Consider the following 9,649-nt stretch of genomic DNA (forward strand, 5'->3'; position numbering starts at 1 on the left):
TAAAGGGCCCTTCCACACAGCCATATAACCCAGAATATCAAAGCAGAGAATCCACAATATCTGCTTTGAACTGGGTTATCCGAGTCCACACTGCCATTCAATCTAGTTCAGTGTGGATTTTATACAGCTGTGTGGAAGGGGCCTCAGACTCTGTGGTGGAGAAAAAGGAGGAAACCAAACCCGTGGGAGACCTTCCACTTCCAAGGCAAACTGGGGCCTTCACGGGCCCCTTCCACACAGCTGTATAAAATCTACATTGAACTGGATTACATGGCAGTGTGGAGTCAGATAACCCAATACAAAGCAGATCTTGTAGATTATTTGCTTTGATATTCTGGGTGACATGGCTGCGTGGAAGGGCCCACTGATTGAATCTATGAGGCCTCCACTGTTTGAATCTTTACGGCCTTCCCGCCTTCTGGCCCTCCCCGAATACAAATCAAGCCTGACGCGCCACCATGACACAGCCGCGCCAAAACATCTCCAGTCCAAGGAAAGGACGTATATCTACGGTATCTCTCTCTGTACGTGTGTGTATCTACGCGCGCCTGTTTGAACGCGCCAGGAAGAGCAGCTTTAACCCTTTGTTTGGAGGCCGAGCAGCCAAGAGCCATTTAAAGGCGAAGACGAGGCTGAGGCGGCTTTTTGTGCGCGCGGCGAAGGAGCGCGGGAGGGAGCCGGGCCTCGCGCGCAGGGCCCCTCAGGCTCCCCACTCCTCCCTGTCGCGACGGGAAAGGCACTCAGAGAACAAACCATGTCGGCGGAGGAAACATTAACCCCTTCCCAGCCCGAAGGCCGAACTGCGCGGCTTCCATCCTCCTCCTCCTCCCGCGCCGCGCCCCTTAAACGGACAGGCTCCCCCACCCGCGGCCTCTCCGGCGGAGAAAGGAGTGGGGCGCGTTCCCCTTTAAGGACCCCTCCGGTCCCAGGCCTCGCGTGCTTCTTTCTTACCGTTCGCCTCGCGCTTCGCCCGCCAACGGGGCTCCCCTCCTGCCTTTTTTTTTTTTTCTTTTTGAAGCCCCAGCCAGGCAGTCCCACAATGCACCGGGCGCCTGGCCGGCCTGGCTGTCTCTTTCTCTGCCTCCGTCTCTCCCAGTTGGAATCTGCAGCGACGGAAGGGTTAACGCTCCTTCAGTCCCTCCCTCCCTCGCGCTCCTCTCCACCTTCAGCCAGGAAGCTAGGCGTGCGGGATGTAACGGCTGCGGCGGATACCTGCCTTTAAGGGGAGGGCGCTGCCAGGGCCGCGTGCGCACTTGGGAAGGGGCGGGGGAAGAGGGAGGGAGGACCGTCTCGACTGCAATGGGAAAAGGCCTGGGAGCAGGAAAGCAAGGAAGCCCGCCCCTCCCCTCCCCTCCCCTGCTCTGTGGATCTAGGGAGGATTGGGGGGCCCAAACAGGCCTGTAGCCAAGAAGGGGGGGGGGGATTTAGAGATTCAGTAGATATTCCAGGTTATAGGGCTCTGTGGAAGAGCCCCAAATTCCCATGCTAAGTCTATGGGCCTTTCCATACAGCCCTATATCCCTGAATATCAAGGCAGAATATCCCACAATATCTGCTTTGAACAAGAATCAAAGAATAGTAGAGTTGGAAGAGACCTCATGGGCCATCTAGTCCAACCCCCCGCTAAGAAGCAGGAAATCTCATTCAAAGCACCCCCATTCCGCCTCTGCTTAAAAGCCTCCAAGGAAGGACCCTCCACCACAGTCCAGGGGAGAGAGTTCCACTGCCAAACAGCCCTCACAGTGAGGAAGTTCTTCCTGATGTTCAGGTGGAATCTCCTTTCCTGTAGTTTGAAGCCATTTTTCCGTGTCCTAGTCTGCAGGGCAGCAGAAAACAAGCTTGCTCCCTCCTCCTTATGACTTTTCCTCACAGATTTATACATGGCTATCATGTCTCCTCTCAGCCTTCTCTTCTGCAGGCTAAACATGCCCAGCTTTTTAAGCCGCTCCTCATAGGGCTTGTTCTCCAGACCCTTAATCATTTTAGTCGCCCTCCTCTGGACGCTTTCCAGCTTGTCAACATCTCCCTTCAGCTGCGGTGCCCAAAGTTGGACACAGTATTCCAGGTGTGGTCTGACCAAGGCAGAATAGAGAGGGAGCATGACTTCCCTGGATCTAGACGCTATACCCCTATTGATGCAGGCCAGAATCCTGTTGGCTTCTTTAGCTGCCGCATCACATTGCTGGCTCATGTTTAACTTGTCCACGAGGACTCCAAGGTCTTTTTCGCACACACTGCTGTCAAGCCAGGCGTCCCCCATTCTGTATCTTTGCATTCCATTTTTTCTGCCTAAGTGAAGTATCTTGCATTTGTCCCTGTTGAACTTCATTTTGGTAGTTTCGGCTCATCTCTCTAGTCTGTCAAGATAGTTTTGAATTCTGCTCCTGTCTTCTGGGCTGTTAGCTATCCCTCCCAGTTTGGTGTCGTCTGCAAATTTGATGATCGTGCCTTCTAACCCTTCGTCTAAGTCGTTAATAAAGATGTTGAACAAGGGGCTCTTCCACACAGCCATATAGCCCAGAAAGCCCCACAATATCTGCTTTGAGCTAGGTTATCCGAGTCCACACTGCCATATAGTAAAGGTAAAGGTTTCCCCTGATGTTAAGTCAAGTCATGTCTGACTGGGGGTTGGTGCTCATCTCCATTTCTAAGTCGAAGAGCCAGCGTTGTCCGTAGACACCTCCAAGGTCAAGTGGCCGGCATGACTGCATGGAGCACTGTTACCTTCCCGCCGGAGCAGTACCTATTGGTCTACTCACATTGGCATGTTTTCAAACTGCTAGGTTGGCAGGAGCTGGAGCTAACGGCGGCCGCTCATGCCACTCCCGGGGTTTCATAGGTAATGATTATACAAATTAAGCACCAAACATCATGTTATACAACAAATTTGACAGAAAAAGTAGTTCAATGCTCAGTAATGCTATGTTGTAATTACTGTATTTACACATTTAGTGCCAAAATATCACAATGAATTTAAAACATTGACTACAAAAACATTGACTACTAAAAGGCAGACTGCGTTGGATAATCCAGAACACTGGATAAGCGAATGTTGGATAAGTGAGATTCTACTGTAATATGAAATAATTACTGTGGTAATCCAGTCCAACCCAATTCTGCCATGGAGGACACAATTCAAGCACGCCCAACAGATGGCCACCCAGTCTCTCAATAATAATAATAATAATAATAATAATAATAATAATAATAATAATAATATCATCATACAATCATAAGGTTAAGAGACACCCCTAAGGATCATCCAGTTCAACTTCCTTCTACCATGCAGGATGACACAAACCAAGCACTCCCAACAGATGGCCATCCAAGATCTGCACAGTAATAATACAAATCGAATAATAGTATCAGGCAGTTAGGAGAGACCCCTAAAGGCCATCCAGTCCAACCCAATTCTGCCATGCAGGACACAATCCAAGCACTCCCAACTGATGGACAGCCAGCCTCTCAATAAGAATAAGAATATCATACAGTCCTAAGGTTAGCAGATACCCCTAAGGATCATCCAGTTCAACTTCCTTCTACCATGCAGGAGGACACAATCCAATCACTCCTGACAGATGGCCATCCAGCCTCTACATAATGATGATGAAGATAATAATAATAATAATCATCATCATCATCATCATCATCATCATCATCATCATACAATTCAAGAGTTTAGGGAGACCCCTAAGGGCCATCCAGCCCAACCCTTTCTACTATGCAGCAGGACACAATCCAAGCATTCACAACACATGGACAACGTATAAATACTATACAATACTACACAGGGACATAGATCCCCTCTACTCTCACCACTTTCACAGTACACAAACAACCAAAGACAAACATACAACAGACATTCAATACCACCACTACCTCAACAAGTTCTCACCAACACCACCAGACAACGCCACAGCAACGCGTGGCTGGGCACAGCTAGTGTCATATAAAATAATAGGAAAGGGTTGAGGGAGAGGCAGTGGGTGGGGTCATGCAAATTCCACACCAATGGAGAGAGTAAGAAACACTGGGATGTCTATGGTGAAGAAAAAACAGAAAATCTAGGATGAAATTGTCCCCATATGAACGATTTCACATGGATGGTGGCCAGTATGGTGTTTGTGGAGGACATTGGCAGGGCTTTTGTACATGTTCATAGTTCTCTCTATAATCTGCAATATCATTGGAGGGAGGGCCGTTGGTGTCTCCTGAGTAGTGGGAGCTATAACTATTTGTGGAAGTCGGAGCTTGTCTGTGTAAGTAGAGACCCCAGCCATACACATACATACATATTTTCACTATTATCATGTATATAGATTTATTTACTGCATATTTACCCCGCTCTATCACAACTCCAAAAGGGGACTCAGAGTGGCTTCCAAATTGGCAACAATTCAATGCCACAATAAACATAAACATACAAATACAATATACATTATACCTTAAAATCAATAAAACCATAACCATCCCTACATTTAATAAACTGTTAAAATCACAAAGACCCAAAATCGTAATCCAAGAGCCATTCCAATCATATTTCAGCTGCCTATTGCAATGTGCTACTCTCCGAACGCTTGGTTCCACAGCCAGGGTTTAAGTTTCTTTCTAAAGGCCAAGAGGGAGGGAGCCCATGTGATGTTATTGGGAAGGGAGTTCCATAGCTGAGGGGCCACCACTGATAAGCCGTAGTGGCACAATGGGTTAAACGCTTGTGTTGGCTAAACTGCTGACCTGAAGGTTGGGTTGCTGACCTGAAGGTTGTCCATGAGACAGGGTGAGCTCCCATTTGTCAGCTCTAATTTGTGGGGACATGAGAGAAGCCTCCCAGCAGGATCGTAACACATATGGGCATCATCTATGTAAACAGCCAATTCTCTTACACTAGAAGTGACATGCAGTATGTTCTTAAGTCGCTTCTGATATGATAAAAAAAAACCCACTGAGAATCATAGAGTTGGAAGAGACCTTGTGGGCATCCAGTTCAACCCCCTGCCAAGAAGGAGGAAAATCACATTCAAAGCACACCCAACAGATGGCTATCCAGCCTCTGTTTAAAAGCCTCCAAAGAAGGAGCCTCCACCATACTCCAGGGAAGAGAGTTCCACTACTGAACATCTCTCACAGTTAGGAAGTTCTTCCTGATGTTCAGGTGAAATCTCCTTTCCTGTAGTTTGAAGCCATTGTTGCATGTCCTAGTCTGCAGGGCAGCAGCAAACAAGCTTGCTCCCTACTCCCTATGACTTCCCCTCACATATTTGTACATGGCTATCATGTCTCCTCTCAGCCTTCTCTTCTGCAGGCTAAACATGCCCAGCTCTTTTAGCCGTTCCTCATAGGGCTTGTTTTTCAGACTCATAATCATTTTAGTCTCCCTCCTCTGGACGCTTTCCAGCTTGTCAACATCTCCCTTCAACTGCAGTGCCCAGAATTGGACACAGTATTCCAGGTGTGGTCTGATCAAGGCAGAATATAGCTGTAGCATGACTTCCCTGGATCTAGACGCTATACCCCTATTTATGCAAGCCAAAATCCCATTGGCTTTTTTCGCTGTCGCATCACATTGTAGGCTCATGTTTAACTTGTTGTCCGTAAGGACCCCAAGATCTTTTTTACATGCACTGCTGTCAAGCCAGACATCTCCCATTCTGTATCTTTGCATTTCATTTTTTCTGCCTAAGTGAAGTATCTTGCATTTGTCTCTTTTGAACTTCATTTTGTCCAACCACCTGCCATGGTTTAAATCTTTGTCTTTCCTCAGCTAATTTTATACCCAGTGAAAACACCAAACAAATATCTCTTAGCAAACTAAATATTTTCTTGGTTTAATCTTGCCTGTTATTTGTACGACTGGACATTTAGTGTATTAAAAATGCCCTCCCTTGCTATTTTACCTGGGGTGGGGTTTTTATTGTACAAGTGTTTACCTACAAGCTAAAAGGTTGTAGGGGCCCCTGGTGACACAGTGGGTTAAAGCGCTGAGCTGCTGAACATGCGGACTGAAAGGTGCCAGGTTCAAATCCCGGGAACAGAATGAGCGCCCGCTGTTAGCCCCAGCTCCTACCAACCTAGCAGTTTGAAAACATGCAAATTTATTTATTTTATTTATTTACAGCATTTATATTCCACTCTTTTCACCCCGAAGGGGACTCAGGGCGGATCACATTACACATATAGGCAAACATTCAATGCCTTTTTAACATAGGACAAAGACAAACAACATAGCTCCGAGCGGGCCTCGAACTCATGACCTCCTGGTCAGAGTGATTGATTGCAGTTAATTGCAGCTGGTTTGCGCTCCCGTCTGCGCCACAGCCCCGGGCTGTGTATTGAGTAGATCAATAGGTACCGCTCCGGCGGGAAGGTAACGGCGCTCCATGCAGTCATGCTGGCCACATGACCTTGGAGGTGTCTACAGACAACGCCGGCTTCTTGTCTTAGAAATGGAGATAAGCACCAAACCCCAGAGTCGGTCACAACTGGATATAACGTCAGGGGAAAACCTTTACCTTCACCTAAAAGATTATGCTGATGTTGGCTAATTTATACTCATGAGTATGGAAAGAAGGATTTATTTAAAAGCTTTTAAATCAGTTGCCTCGATGAAGAACGTAATTTTACTTTTCTTTTATTCAGTCTTCTACACTGCGTAGATTTCTGTCCTAGCATATGCTCCTCCTCTGAGATTGGTTCGCAAAAGTCTTCTTTTCTGCCAGAGTTTCTATTTTGTTTTTTTGTCTGGAAGAAAAGTGTTTTGTTGTATCAGTCTGCCCTGCTGATATCTGATATGTTTTGACCTACATCTCTTGAGGATGTGTGGCCAGCATCAGCTTCCTGAATTACCATCTCAAGTAGCAGGGAAGGGACAGAAAGAAAGCAAGAATCATGTTGCAGTGACTGGCACCCATTAAAATATCCCCCTTGCTCTTTGCTGTGCTTTTTTACGTAATCATTCACAGCTCCATGGATATTTCTTCAATATATGAGTGGTATCCATGAGCTGAAAAGCCACTTGCTTCTGATGGAATTTTAACAAATCTGCATGCTTTCTCAGTTTTGATTTGAGGCTAAACAAAACCCAATTTAACTAGTATAATCTAATGTTAAGAAAATATAGGTGCTGTATATAAGAAAAATACCCCAGTACTGTATACACAGAATTTGGGAGTTGAATCTCTTTTTTTCTGTTTGACAAGATGTCCCTAGACAATACTTAAAATTTTCAAAAATCATTAAAAAAGTAAATAATATTACATGGTCTGATGTTTATAAAACAATATAAAATAAATATTTCAGGTTGCTCCTCTTTCAATTCATTAAGCTAATTCTCTTATGTGCCATTTTTATGGCTCTTACAAAGTTGATTCCTTTGTTAGGCAAATTACCAGTTAAAACTAAATAAAATGTAAAGTATTTAATTTATGGTAGGTAATGGCAAAGAGATGGTTTCTTGATAGTTTGGAAAACCTTTCTATTTTTTAATGAGAATCAGACTGGGGAAGACACACCAGCGAAGAAGAGGATGAAGAGTTGTGTGCAATAGGATATATAACCTTCGTTGTTGTTAACTTGGACTTATAGTGACCCTATAAATGAGATCTCCAAGTCACCTTATCATCAGTAGCCTTGCTCAGATTTTGCAGATTCAGGGCCACTGAAATTATCCATCTGGAATGTGGTCGTCTTCTTATTTCTCTATCTTATCAAGAATCATTGTCTTTTCTACAGAGTCACGTCTTCTCATGATATGGCCAAAGTACAACAGTCTCAGTTTAGCAATTTTGGCTTCTAGGGAGGAGTTCGAACTTGATTGCTGAAGGTCCCGTTTCTTTGAAGATTTTTTTTTGCCTTCCATGGTATTCTTCAACACCACATTTCAAATGAATGTTGAAAATTTCAAATTTTCTTCCAGTTTTCTTCCTTGTTCAGCTTCCATCATCAGTATGATGGTATGGGCAATCCTAACTATCATAAGATTCAATAATTATCTTTACACTTCAGAATCTTGTCTAGTTCCGTCATAGGTGCTCTTCCAAGTTGGAGCCTTTTCTAGATTCTTTGATCACAGTCTCCATTTTTATTATTGACTAAGCCAAAATATGGTAAATCTTCAACTATTTAAATGTCTTAAATTACCTAATTTAAAGTTATATAAATCCCATTATTTTTGGGTTTTTTTAAATGTTGAACTATAAATTTTGTACTTTCATCAGTAAGAATTACAAGTCTTTATTATTTTCCGCTGGAAGTAGGGTGTCATCTGCATATCTTAAATTTTGGTATTCCTTCCTCCAATTTTCACACCTCCTTTTCCCAAGTATAATCCTGCTTTATATATGATAGGTTCATCTTAACAGTTAAACAGATCATATTTGTTGACATATTTTAATTAGAAATAAAATAGATTCTGATCCTTTTGACTAAAGCAGCTGTATTAAAATTCCATCTGTTTCTGTTGATTATTTCCTTTAGTTAAGCCTCACCTGGAATACTGTGTTCATTTCTGGGCATCATAATTCAGGAAAGATACTGTATTGACATATTTGGTGCAGTCATTAGCTTGGCATTCTTTAGTTTTACTTAAATGTTTAATAGTAGCAGTTGATAGTTTGTATCACAATCTGCTCCTGGTCCTGCTCCCAAATATGTAATCTACTTGATTTCTGGGTTAGCCATCAGATGATGTCCGGGTAGATAGCCATTTCTTGGGTCCCTTGAATGTGTTTGCAATGAACAAGCCGTTGGCCTTGCAAAATTCAGTCAGTTGGTCTATTGCTTCATCTCTTGATCCTTGACCAAATTTTCCTACAATCTTTGAATATGAAATTTCCTATTTTTTGCTTTCCATATGGTTAACAAGTCCTGTTTTGGTGTATGTTAATTTTTCTCCTGGACTCCAGTGTTGAATCTTTCAGTTTCTTTGTCTTCTGCCTCTGTAGTTGGAGCATAAATGTGGTAAAGGTTGTATTAATTGGTTTTCCCAGAAGTCTTATTGACATGATTTAGCTAAATTTTGCATTACAGCCTCTGATTGCTTTTCCTAGACACCTTCTCACAATAATTGCCAGCTCTGCAGCCCGTCTCTCTCAAAATGTACAATTTCTATCCACTTTAGCCCTTTCCTCCCAACTATTATAATGTTTATATGCTCCATTTTTTATTTTACTATGTCTAGTTTAACCTGAATCATGCTTCTCATATTCCATACATGTATAATATGTGTGGTACAGCTTTGGACATTTATTTTTGTTGTGGTAATCTCTGAGCGGTTAGACTCAATTTAACCCTCTCTGGGGGAGATTCCACCAAAATGTAGCAGAGTAGCAAAAGCAAAAGCTTTCAAATGCAACAGTTACTTACACGGGGTGAGCAAAGAGGAGCCTTTCATCTTAGGATGGCAATCGATTGCAGAGTCTCAGTAAAAGTTCAAAAACATTTATTCAGGTAAAAAGAACTCCATTGTAGATAGAAAGGCTTGGGAGCTGTCTAGTCTACTTTAGACTGGTTTCTAAGGAAAAATAAGAAAGGAAAAATAACAAACATCTAAATAGTTATATCTTGCCAGGAGAGACAGCAAGATGCTGCTTGGTAGCTAGTAGAACAAAGGGAGAAGAGTGAACCAAAATGGCTCCAACCTCATGGTCCAGTT

Source organism: Anolis carolinensis, chromosome 5, assembly GCF_035594765.1.
Source record: "Anolis carolinensis isolate JA03-04 chromosome 5, rAnoCar3.1.pri, whole genome shotgun sequence".
In the NCBI taxonomy this organism is placed as follows: Eukaryota; Metazoa; Chordata; class Lepidosauria; order Squamata; family Dactyloidae; genus Anolis; species Anolis carolinensis.